The sequence below is a fragment of the Anastrepha obliqua genome, chromosome 6 (assembly GCF_027943255.1).
Source record: "Anastrepha obliqua isolate idAnaObli1 chromosome 6, idAnaObli1_1.0, whole genome shotgun sequence".
Taxonomy (NCBI): domain Eukaryota; kingdom Metazoa; phylum Arthropoda; class Insecta; order Diptera; family Tephritidae; genus Anastrepha; species Anastrepha obliqua.
In genome coordinates, this window is record NC_072897.1 from 37,119,713 (window position 1) to 37,133,650 (window position 13,938).

Here is a 13,938-nt window from a genome sequence, read left to right on the forward strand (position 1 = left end):
AGCCGTAAGCCGCTTTCACGCAAGCCTCATTTGGCATAGGCTTCCTTAGTAGATTTGGTGTAAAATTGGTAAAAGTTAATCGCTCAGAACCACAGAAATGGATAGATTAGTAAATTAAAAATCTACTACTCAATGCTGAAAGTGCTATGTATAAAAAGGGAGCTCGATCTTTAATCATTTACCACTTCTACAAGTTTTCGTAAATCAGCTAGATTTGGGATAAAATTTGTAAATTTTAAATGCAATGCGCGAACGGAAGATATTAACCGATTTGAAATTTCTTTTTTTTCCTGAATTTGTATTGATATGTAGCAACTTTTCCCTGCTATTACGATATGATTTGAAAAAATTTACGTATTTCACTCCGGTCTACTAGGTATGACACTTGACTGCAAACTTCGATGGAAAGAGCATGTCAAGAAAAAGAGGCAAGAATTGGACATCAAACTCAAAAACATGCAATGGCTCATGGGTAGCAGATCAGCTCTCACGATAGAAAACAAGCTGTTAATTTACAAGCAGATACTAAGGCCAGTATGGAGTTATGGTGCGCAGCTATGGGGGTGCGCCAGTCAAAGTACGAAAAACGAAATCCAACACTTCCAAAATAAGGTCCTTAGGTGCATTGTCAAAGCACCATGGTACTGTAGAAGTTCCGACATTGAGCGCGACCTTAAAATAAACTCCGTTAACACTGAAATCGCAAAGATTGCAGTTGCCCACAAAGAAAGACTATTAAACCACATCAATGAAGAAGCACTTAATTTAATTGAAACCAACGGATTAATACGAAGGCTCAGACGCACTAAACCTAGCGATCTCATACCTCCATAGAAATGCTTTATGTCATGTAGAGTGTAAATTGTGTAATGTTATCATAATTAAGTTGCTTGTTAGTCATTTGTAAATATTTATGAACTAGTTGCAATAATATAAAAAAAAAAAAAATAAAAAAACAATAAAAAAAAAAAACAAAAAAAAAAAACAAAAAACATTGGGTTTAGCGAGAAGTTCGAGTACTTTTGACGGCAATTTTTTATAATTGTGGTTGTTGTATTTATCCAAAAAATATTTACTTGAAAGTAGGGGATCTGATGAATCAATTGCTCGGTGAAACACATCTACTAAATTATTAATGCGACTGTTTTTTCGAGAATGCGACAGTCTATCCCGTTTGTAAAACCTGTTTCGGCTCTCCGAAGCATTTTCTCCTAAGCATCCAACTGGAACTGAAGAAGCAGCAATAATTTGGGATCCATGAACCAATATTTTGTGAACCGTCGGCGACATTGGATACCAAGGATATTTTGCCATGTATAAGTCTGAAGCTTTCGTACAGAAATTCTGGAACTTTTGTGGACATATTTCATATTCACAGGAGATTGCAATCAAAAGTGTCCCAAAGCATTCAAGAATATCCTCATCAAAGTTCAAAATAGATGAGAATAAGTGAACATTTGAAAAAGCCCTTCTAGCAGTATTCCCATCAATTGTATTGCCGCTTCCGTTTTGTTTTGGTCTATCTACGTGTAGTCCCATTTGTTTCCATAGCTTTTCTTGAATATTTTTTTTTCGAGATGCCATAAAAGCCTTATTATTTGGATCTCTGATTTGCCACTTATTTATTCCTACCCGATACGAAATATGCAGAGCAAATTCAAGAAACCTTATCCATGCGTGTAATGGGCTTACACCATATTGCAGAGCAAAAGGCTTTGGCTTAAATACTTCAGCATTTGTATCCGTGGTCATCAAAATGGTTTTAGGAGTAGCACCACATATTGGACATGATTGGGTCGAGTTCGTTCCTGTTAAAGCATTTAAAACTTTTCCATCGATAAGTGTCATATTTAGATCAAACGAAACAGAGACAGTTCTCCCAGACCAATTATTGAATAAGTACGGTTTCAAGTTTTCAATTTCGTCCTTCAATCTATTGTTTTCTGCTAAAATATGTTCTTTGCTCTCCTTAATGAATTCGATTTTCAGTGGTCTACAAAATCGCACTGATTGAGTTTTAGAATTCATCCATAGAACTCTCCCCAAAGAATCTAATAACTTTATAGGGATTATTGATGTGACAAATAGAGATTGGTCAAGCGTGTCCTGCACCTTTTCTTCAAATTGTTGCTTGTATAAACTGTGTCCAGTCGATCCATCAAAGCCATAGGTGACGATTAACTTCACATCGGTTATGCTTTCAAATTGAGCAAAAACTTCTTTTTGAAAAATAATTATTCTTTTTGCAGTATGGTTCAGCATATTTTGTAACGAGACTTGTGCTGAAGTTTCTGTTGCTTGTATTCCGACGGGTCTACATTCAGATTTAGCTTTAAAAACGTTGTCGTAGCATGGGAATATGTCGCAACCATGCTTCTGGTTTATGGCTCGAATGGCGTTATACTGCTTTTTGGAGAAAGAATTTTCAAGTAAAAATGCTAATGCTTCATCTGCAGTCATCTGAACTGGTTTTTGATTGCAATCGCTTTTGCTCTTGACATTGATAATATTTTCTTTTAAAGAACAATCAATACAGTCAGTACATTCATTACATTTTGATTTTTTGGCGCATATGGTAGCTGCATGAAAAAGCATTGCTGTATTGTGCCCTTGACTAGTCGCGATATCTGAAGCTATCTTTCGTTTTAAACGACTACTGCCTTCATCGTAAGTCAGCCGTGGACGACCAACGGAACACTCTTTCACAGCAGCTCTTTCAATATGTATTGTCATTTTTGAATCAAGGAACTGTTGGTGTTTCTCTTTGAATTTTTCTATTTTTCTTTGGCATTTTGGCATGTACTTGCATATATAAGCGACAAAGTTCGAAATTTTTTTGTTTATTTCAAGTTTATTAGCTGCCTTAAGATTTTCATTAATCTTTTCAAACACCCACTCAGAAAGCGCTTTACTTGTGCGCCCATTATCAATCCAAAATTGAAGCAACTCCTTGTGACTGAACTCTACCTTGTCTGCAATATCAGCAAATATTTTAAAAAAGCGCAAAAAAGCGCAAGCGAAATTATTGGCGTCATCTTAAGAACATTTAACGGAAAATAATTGCATTCTTACTTGCAAGTAGCAACGAGAAGCAGGTAACATTTAGTCCACAAATCACAGAACGTTGAGGTTAGGTTTCTTCTACAAACAATACCAACAATAACAAACGAAACGAAAGACAAAACACACAAGTACAAATTCTTTGACATTAACCTAATGATCAACATACCTTGAACTATGTTTTCCATATTTAGCAATACCTCTAGCTATTTTATTAAGCGAATTATGGAGCATTAAAAGTTAAACAAGCTTTTGAGCAAAATCAACACAAAAGCCACGTGCCACAAACAGCTGCTTTTGAAGGCTGCCAGAAGGCCGGGGTTGCATGAATAATTAAAATTTTTTTATTTTCAAATAGATAAAACACTTATTTAGTGAAAATAATATTAATTTAATAGCAATGCTAAAATTTTTTTTTTGAGTTTATGCCGCTATTTTCTTCAAATCTGCCACTGTGCAGCGGTGCGAAAGTAAAAGTACCATCATTCGACGGCACTGTACAATTTCCGATATTTAAGCTCCAGTTCGAAACAACAGCAACAAAAAATCGATAGAGAACTGCAGACAAAGTTGCTGCCTTGGCTGTCTCGCTCACGGGTTCCGCCGCCGAACTACTGTATGCAATTCCAGAAGCCGATCGGGGTAGCTACAAGAGTCTGCTGACAGCAATAGAGAAACGTTACGGGAGTGACCAGAGGCATCAAGTGATGGAACTGACGAATCGCTATCAGAAGACAAATGAGAGCTTTCAGGAATACGCTTAACACATTTGACGCATGGAAAGGAACAAGAAACTTATATATATGTATATATATATATATATATATATATATAAATAAGGCACCGTCAACGAATTCCGCCAAAATCTGAAACATTCATATGGGCTAATGTGGAAGGAGGCTGTGGGACGACCGATATGACAGTCAAAGAATCAGCTGAGGAGACGACGAACATATTCGGGGGAAGGACACTAGTGAAGACGGAAAACGATTTCACTTCACCAGTTATTTTGGCTAAAGGAGCAGGTATTGGGAAATACCGGGCTGTAGAAGCCATAGTAAACTCCGATGTATCATAACAGGAAAGGGAAGATTTCTAGGAAGCAAGAAGAAAAATCTCTGATATCAAAGGATTTGGCTACAGGCTATATGTTGTTGTTGTTGCTGTACTGGTTAAGTATTCTTGCCGAAATATTCGTAATTAGCGACTAGCGTCGTTTTACTTCCACTGTTCTCGTGTGATGATGTCTTTTTTTTGTTTTTTTTTTGTGCTTTTAAAGTCAGATCCATTTCGTTAGATCTAGGTATAACAGCAAACTTTTTATCTCTATGTCTGAGATTTCATTAACTTGCTGTAAGAAGGGATTGCTCTAGCTAGACCTGGACATTCGTATAAACAGTGGAAGGGACTTTCTTTCACCCCTTCCGCTTCACAGCTTCTGCAGATGGGATTGAAAGGGAGGCTAATTCTGTCTCCCCTACTTTCCAGTGACCTGTAAAGGTTGCAGTTATACGTGAAATGTTTGGCCGAGAGCCTCCTAACAGATAATTCGTCCTCTGGATGTTGTACGACGGACATGTTTTTCTTGTAGTACTACACGTACTTATTTGCTTCCACCTTCTTTCGGCTAAAGCATAGTAGTGCGAGGCCATGGATGTTTTTATTGTAGAGAATGGCGTAGCGACTGCAACCGCCTCTGTTATGTCTAGTGCCGAACCTTTTCTTGCCAGCTCATCTGCCATCTTATTACCCTCTATATTCCTATATCCGGGAACTCAATGACCAAGCAGCTTTAGTTCCTTTCTGCACTGTTAAACTAACTTGGATGAAATGGAATTGGAGTCTAAGGCCTTAATAGCTGATTGACTGTCTGAAAATATAGCTACTCTTTCCCCAGTTTCTTTTTAGTATATTTTGCAAATCAGATACTCCAGGAAATGCAGCAAAGTGGATTTATTGAGCCATCTATAAACCCGTGGAGCACACCGGTTGTGTTGGTTAAAAAGAAATATGGAAGCACCCGATTTTATGTGGATTATAGCAAGCTGAATGAAAACAAAAAAGACAGCTACCCACTACCACGAATAGATGACCCTCTGTGCACTTTATCCGGCGCAAAATGGTTCTCCACATTTAATTTAAAAAGTGGTTACTGGCGGGTGGAAGCTAAGAATCAGCATACCATATTGGTTGTGGCAGTTTTCCGTGATCCAGTTCGGATTATGTAACGCACCAGCAACCTCTGAGCGCATGTGATAAGAGGATTACATTGTAAAATGTATTTGGTCTACCTGGATGACATCATATTCATGGATAAAAATTGTAAGAGCGCCCTGTTTAAAACTGAAGTCCCGATTTTTGGACATAAGGTGAGAGCCGAGGGCATGAAGACGGACGGGGACAAAATAAAAGCAGTAAAAGATTGGTCACGATCAAGAAATGTGCACGAAGTTCGAGGTTTCCTAGGACTGTGCACGTATTGCCGTCGTTTTGTTCCAGGTTTCGCAAAAGTTTCCCGGAGTCTCCACAATCTCACTAAGGTGCATTTCACGTTTGCGTGGCACAAAGAACAGGAGGAAACGTTTCAGCAATTGAAAGAGCTTCTTTGTACAGCATCTATGCTAACGTATCCGGTCGGGGGAGAAAAGTCCGTTGTAGATACAGACGCTAGCAAGTCGTCGCTTTTTCGTTTGGTGTTTTCGCCCAATAATTTGTCTTTATCCTTAGAGGGGGTTGGTGCATAACTGCGTTGTCGATTTTTTTGCAGGTTTTCCATAATGTATAGTTTGTAGCTCTAGTAGCTCCCAGTGATGCGATATATTTTTCACATTTTTCGTCTTTGTCCACTTTTAAAATATCTTTAATTTCTTTCGTTGCTATATTTATTCTTTTTCTAATATCTGGTGGACGTGAAGATTGCCATTGTTGCCTTACTTTTCGTTTTTTTCTGATTTTTTCCAAGATTTTATGGGGTAATTTGTGTTTGTTGTTACTCATCTTGATTACAGGTATAAGTGTGGAAGTTTTTGTTGCATACACTATACTGTCATTGAAATATTCGATTGCGGAGTCTATTTCTTTTTCGCTCTTTAGGGGGACTTTAATGTTAAGGCTCCATAATTTCACGAAAATAGTTCCAGTTCGTATAATTATTGTAAAACTAATGTGTCTTGTAGCTTATGATAGGATTGGTTTCATAGCTTAATAATATTGGAGAATGGTCAGATAAGAGGTCAAAGTTGGTTCTCCAGAGCTTAAAAAGTTACTTTTATTTTCTATTATTGCATCGTATAGATTTTTTCCTTACGTGTTTGTTATTCTCCGCCTGCAATAAAATGGCCTTCAAGAGTTTTAAGAAAGTCAAAGTGACAGAAACGGTTAAATGTCCACTAAATTCCTTAATTTGTATAGATGTCGCTTGCAAGTAGTCCTGTCTATAGTGGTTCACATCAATACATTTAATGTCTTTGTTTATAATTACTGTCGTTCCACCATGTGCCTTGTCATCAGGGTGATTGGTGTGATGAATAGTATAGTTAGGAAAGTTTAAATAATTTCTAACTGTGAAATGTGTTTTAGAGCTGAGTCTATGTTATTGTTTTTTAGGAATGTTTTTAGTTCCAGTGCATGTTAGCTTAGACCATTAGCGTTCCACAGGACAATGCTTAATTTATCTTGTTTGTTCATTAAATTTAGCGAAAAGTAACGTGATCATGCTTATCATTTCAGACGTTTGTGAGATTAATTGTTTCGTCATATCTTTCAACTCTGAAATTTCTTTGTTTTCAATTATAGTTGCTCCAATAGATTGAGCATCATTTTTAGCGTTTATGGTTGTTACTTGGGCGTGAAATAAATGTGGTGTCAGATCATCAATGAGCAAGAAAAAGTGTTCCCATATTCTAGCACAGACCTCGGAAAGTCGGAAATGAATTACTGCATCACCAGACGAGAACTGTTAGCTGTGGTTCAGTGCGTAAAATATTCCAATAAACATTTGTCCGGTGATCGATTCCATGGATCGAAAGGCAGCAAAAGTACGACTTAGAAATCGGGCTTCGGAAAGAGGAAATTCTGATGCACTATCTCGGCGACCTTGTGCTATAGAGTGTAAGCATTGTTTCAAACTAGCGAGACAGTTGATATCAGACTAATGCAGTTGCAACCCGATGAAGAATGGTAACGAAGGGAAAGAGTGGTGACCTGGGAAAGATCATGGAAGCGAAAGGTGCTGGCGAGAGACCATCTAAAATTGGAATGGCGAAAGAAAGCCCTGTGGCTATGGCGTATTACGTACAGTGATCTAATCTTAAAATACTTGATGGAGTTCTGTATCGCATATGAGAAAGTCAAGATGGAAATTATTCCCGTGATCTCATTATAGTTCCTAAATCCAGAATTATATCTGCGTTAAAAGAACTCCACAATGGGCCAATCTGGGTATCACTTAAACGCTGGAGAAGATTAAGCATCGGTTTTACGGGGTAAACTGCACATACCCGGTAGCCGAATGGATTTGAAATCGCGCGGGGTATATGACAACGAAAGGTCCAAAGAAGAGAAGTTGTGGGAGATTACAGCAATACAACTCAGGTTCACCATTTGAGCGAGTGGCAGTGTTAGATGTTGCGGGCCCTTATCTCACAAGTGATTTTGGCAACACATAGGTATTCGCTCGTTGTCATGACCTACTTTAGATGGAATGGTCAAAGGATTCAACCGCACTCCGGAGGAGCACTTGCGAAAGCTAGTTGGAAAGTGTCAACGAAATTGGAACAAACGCATCAAAATATTCCAGTTGGCCTATTGTAGTATGATTATAAGTTGAACATGCCTAATGTAGTATACTCAGTTGTTTTTAATTTAATTAATGCATGCTTCATATTTCAAAGGTTCAGTGCATGAGCTGCCCAAGCTGACACAAGCATTTTTTGGCATGTGCCTAAATTGTTTGTCCGCACTCTCAGTGGAATCCAATTACATATCTCTTTGTTGCTAAAATTTGTTATATAAACGTTAAGTTAACATGTGTTATACAATATGTAAAAATAAGTAAAATAAGTATTAAAGCTCGACCATATCTTAATGAAGGAAGAACCTGGTTAAGCCAATACAAGCAGAAGAAAAGTTGATGTACAACCCAGCTCAAGGGCCGCAACCAATCTCCTTGGAGGAATACAGAAGACGGAACGGCCTTAACAAAAAACCAACAGAAGTTTCCATCCCAAAGTGAGCAAACCAAAAAGAAGAGGAGGCTACACCACCAGACTAAAGAGGGAAATAAGCTTACTCATCAGGGAGGTAAACCAGCAACCACCACCATCCTGGGAGAAATCTAGTGCAATATGGGAGCGCATAACCCAACTAGAATTCCTGCTCCAGCAGAGAAAACAAATCAAGTAAATGGATATCTTTTAAATAAAACACTGTGCATGATTGAATGCAGGCAGTTAGAGTCTGTAAGCGTTAACCGCTCGAGACAAAAATAATTTTCCAACAAAATTTTTTTTCCTATTAATATGGAAACAATTAAAAACATATTTTTTTTTTATATAAAATTAAAACTTTCGACATTTGGCAAAGCTAATAATAAATATATCCAAAATTTTTTTTTCCATAAAAAAATTACCAAAAATGTTTTTAAGATAAATTAAATATAAAATAATGAATAAAAATTATTTTTAATTAAATTGTTTATATAATTATATAAGGCTCCCCATAATAATTCATATTCGGGTAAAAATTGACTAAACATTTCTAAATAGTAGTTGACACTATAGCAAAATATTTGTATTCTGGACATTCCAATACTAATTTTAAAGACATATCCAAATATGGGATTTTTTGATGTAAAGACGGTAGACTCAAAAGCAAACGTTATTAACAAGGTAGACGTTACTTCACCGGACTTAGAAATAATCACAATTTTATTAATTATAATGGTAGCTTTAGCGAGTGCAAACATTTGCATAAAAATTTATAGAATGCACAACAAGTGCAGTAATAGCATAGCAAACCCCTTAAAACAAGTCTAAAAACTATTATATAATATTTTTTTAGAAAAAAAAAACTTAACAGATGGACAAATGGTTAATTATACAAAAACATTACATTTAGAGAGGGACAACTTTAAAAAAAGCATATAAATGCATAAGTCGGAATAGATATATTAAGCCAGATACAGTTAGAAAACATTTAGAAAATCTAGTTAATACATTAGAATCAGTTAGAAAAATTATCCGAGAGAATTATAGCAAATTTACTAATATACATCAAAAAGAAACACGTGACTTATTTTGGCAATTAAGAGACTTATTGGTAAAAATAATAGCCAAGTATAACAATAAACAAGATATATCTCATTCACTAAGTGAACCAATAACACTTAACTTCAACGAAATTTTGTTAACGACCACATTAGAAGCAGTTTCAGAAGAAACAACAGATTCCGATACAGACATAGATTCTGATCAAGAAGTCGAAATGACACAAAACATAGTAGAATTTCTAAACACAGCCGCAAGGCTAGTGACTGATTTCGACGGTAAGCCAGAAAATTTACGTTCATTTCTAGATGCTCTAGCACTTCTAGATACAATAAATGGTGAACATGAAACCACAGCTATATCACTTATTAAAACAAAGTTGAAAGGAAACGCGAGAAACCTTATTACAGCGGAAACCACTATTGCAACAGTTATTGCCACACTTCAAAGGACAGTCAACGGTGAATCTGTTGAAGTACTATCGGCCAAAATAATGAATATAAGGCAAAACAGTAAGCCAGCTAACATTTACTGTAACGAGATCGAGACTCTTACAAAATCGTTAGAAAATGCTTATATTACGGATGGATTATCTACTGAATTAGCCAGCAGATATTCTACTCAAATAGCCGTAAAAGCAATGACCAAAAATTGCAGCCTTGAAAAAGTGAAATTGATTATGGAAGCAGGTCAATTCAATAACATGAATGAGGCAATAAGTAAATTTATAGGAAGTTGTACCGAAACTATTGGTCAACAAAATACAATATTACATTTTGGCCAAAGACCATGTAATAATTCTAACAATCGATTTACAAGAAACGCCAGATTTCAGAGAAGAAACAATTTCTCAAATAATCGAAATAGAGCAAAATATAATGGCAACTACAGCAAAAACAGTTTTGGCAGTAGTAACCAAAACTACGGAAATCGCAATAGAGGTCGCTTTAGACCAAATAGACAAAATCAAAACCGGAACTTAACAAACAATGTCAGATGTACCCAGTCCGAAGAAATTAATCCGGAAAACTAGAAATTTCCTCTAAGATATATTCACTCAACCTTAGTTATAGTATTTTCGTACAATTCAGAATATCAGACTCAAATACAGTTATAACAATTTTAGTAGACACAGGAGCTGATATATCCTTATTAAAATATAATAAATCCACTTTTCAAAAAATCAGTTTACTACTTTTCAAATAACCAAAACCATGATATCCTAATATTAAGAACGTATAATTTGTCACATAACATAGAAATACCGATATCAACAACTTATAACGATGAAATAACCATTCCACCACGGTCAGAAGTAATACGCAAAATTAATCTACCATATTCTCTAGAAGACACACTAGTCCCAGACCAAGAACCACAACCGGGTATCTTTATAAAAAATACCCTGGTAAAAACAAAACAATGCCTATATCTGTATAATGAATACCACTCACAACACAATCTCTTTAAAACAGATCGAAATCCTTACAGAAAATGTCTCTGATTACGACATAATAACTGATAGCACAAATGATAGACATAGAAAATAGGAAATTCTTACAAAATTTACAAAAAAATTTCCAAAACCACATGAAAAACAGTTAACAAAACTTTGCTCCGAATACAGCGACATTTTTGGGTGAGACACCGAACCAGTTACAACTAAGAATTTTTACAAACAAAAATGAACGGTTAGAGACACACAACCGGTATACATACAAAATTTCCGTATACCCCATACACTCAAGGAGGAGATCGAAAAACATGTGAACAAACTCATAGAAGGCAAAATAGTTGAAACATCATTTTCTGAGTACAATAGTCCAATCCTACTAGTACCAAAAAAGTCACTACCAAATTCAGTTGAAAAAAGGTGGAGATGGAGTCGATTACTAGACTATAGACAAATAAACAAAAAGTTAATAGCAGATAAATTCCCATTACCAAGAATGGGCGATATTTTGGATCAACTCGAAAGAGCTAAATACTTTTCCTGTTTAGACTTAATGACCGGATTTCATCAAATAGAACTTGAGACAAAATCTAGGGATATAACATCTTTTTCAACCAACAATGGTTCATATAGATTCACTAGATTACCGTATGGTCTAAAAATAGCCCCTAATTCATTCCAATGAATGATTACGATTGCTTTCAGCGATTTAAAACCTGAGCAAGCCTTCTTATATATGGATGATTTAGTAGTCCTTGGTTGCTTTGAACAACATATGCTTTCCAATTTAAAAGACGTTTTCAATTTATGTCGAAAACATAATCTAAAATTACACCCAGAAAAATGTTCGTTTTTTATGCACGAAGTAACTTACCTCGGGCATAAATGTACAAGTAAGGGCATACTTCCAGACGATAACAAGTACTCTGTAATTAAAAATTATCCAACACCCACAGACGGAGATAGTGCAAAAAGATTTGTAGCATTTTGCAATTACTACCGACGCTTCATTAAAAACTTCGCAGAATATTCAAGACACTTGACAAAATTGTCAAAAAAAGGGAGTTGTCTTCGAATGGACAAAAGAATTCAATGATGCATTTGAATATCTAAAAAAGGCACTAATGAGTCCTACACTATTGCAATATCCCGATTTTAAAAAACCGTTTTGCTTAACAACAGACGCAAGCAAAAACGCCTGCGGCGCAGTACTAACTCAGTAGTATGAAGGAAAACATTTACCAATAGCATATGCCTCCAGAAGTTTCACAAAAGGAGAAAGCAACAAATCAACTATAGAACAAGAGTTAGCCGCCATACATTGGGCAATAACATATTTCAGACCCTATATCTACGGACCAAAATTTCTCGTAAGGTCTGATCATAGACCACTGTCTTACCTATTTGCTATGAAAAATCCAAGTTCTAAATTAACACGAATGAGACTAGACTTAGAAGAGTACGATTTTATAGGTGAGTATCTTAGAGGAAAAGACAATCACATTGGGGACGCTTTGTCGCGCATAACAATAACATATTTGAAACAAATAAATGAGAACAATAACAAAATATATAAAATAGTGACAAGATCTATGTCTAATAAAAACGCTAGTCCAAATACACAGCAGCATAACAATCATAATAATGATAAACTCAGTATAGCTTCTACTCAAATATGAACGAGACGGTATCAATAAAACGGTCCGCGGATGACATATGGCAAAATTTTTTGTTTTTTGGTAGGACTGTTATAAGCTTACATGGCAAATTTCAGCGTGATATGTCACATAGTTTGTTTTCTGTGCTACTGTAAACAAGTCAAGCTCGAGTGTGTTCTTCGAATTCTCTTTTATGACTTCAATTGTCTCATAATGTTTTCCACGGAGCGGCAACTTGAGCTTGGGAAACAGGAAAAAGTCACATGGAGCCATATCAGGCGAATACGGTGCTTGCGGAATGATATTGACATTATTTTTGTTCAAATAATCGCGAACAAGACGTGATGTATGAGCTGTTGCATTATCGTGATGCAAGAACCATGACTTGTTGTCCCACAATTCCTTCCTTTTAAGACGAATGTTCTCGCGCAAACGCTTTAAAACGTCTAAATAATATTCAGCGTTAACCGATTTTGCGATTTGTGCGATTTTCAAGCACTATTTCCTTTACTTTTCCGATGTTTTCGTCGTTTACTGATGTTGCTGGACGACGTTCATGAGGCAAGTTTTCAACCGATGTACGGCCCTCTTTGAACGATTTGTACCACTGGAAAATACGTGCACGCGATAGAGCAGAGTCCCCATAGGTTGTCTGCAACATTTTTAAGGCATCTGAAGCCGAAATTTTGTTGGAATAACAAAATTTCAAACAAATTCTTTGAATTTCCATCGTTAAATTCGAAGAACACACTCGAGCTTGACTTGTTTACAGTACCACAGAAAACAAACTATGTGACATATCACGCTGAAATTTGCCATGTAAGCTTATAACAGTCCTACCAAAAAACAAAAAATTTATTTTTGCCATATGCCATCCGCGGACCGTTTTATTGATACCGTCTCGTTCATATTTGAGTAGAAGATATATGTTCCCATAAACAGCACTGACGTCAGGAAATTTTTTAAATTAAAGATCACTCCCACGAGATGCTACATCAAACGGGAAAAATCTATAAAAGCATATATACAAATTAATGACTTGTTTGTTAACGGAAAAATGTCTTAAGAGACACTTTTTTCTAGGCTCGATAAAGTGGCCGACATATATTACATGGAATTAAAAATTTGCAAGTGGCACCAAGCGAGAAAATTTTCGAATTTATCTCGGTAAATGATTTTAAAAATAAGGGCAATGAAATATTACATAAATTAAAAGTAGCGCTACTAAACGAGGTGAACCACATTAAAGCCACTAAAGCTGTAAATGATATTCTAAGACAATATCACGACGATCCAATTCTTGCAGGACATGCACTTGCTGCAAAGACAAAGAGATGTTGCTATCGACATTTAAGGCAATTGGTCGGCCGGTTCTAAACTATGCTGCGCCTGTCTGGTCGCTTGGAACCAGTGATACGCAGTAGACGAAGCTACAGACCTGCCAAAATACTGCCATAAGGACCCCAACAGGATGATATACCCAATGCAACACCTACATGAT

General features: G+C 36.2%; 1 long non-coding RNA gene across 1 annotated transcript; it reads right to left on the reverse strand.

Moving 5' to 3' along the window:
* Nucleotides 1-2,942: 2,942 nt before the first annotated feature.
* Nucleotides 2,943-3,333, reverse strand: LOC129249769 (uncharacterized). The gene is made up of 3 exons (XR_008582713.1): nt 3,230-3,333; nt 3,073-3,141; nt 2,943-2,972 (listed from the first exon to the last, which is right to left on the reverse strand). It is a non-coding gene; the product is annotated as an uncharacterized LOC129249769 (long non-coding RNA).
* Between the last annotated feature and the right edge of the window lie 10,605 nt (nt 3,334-13,938).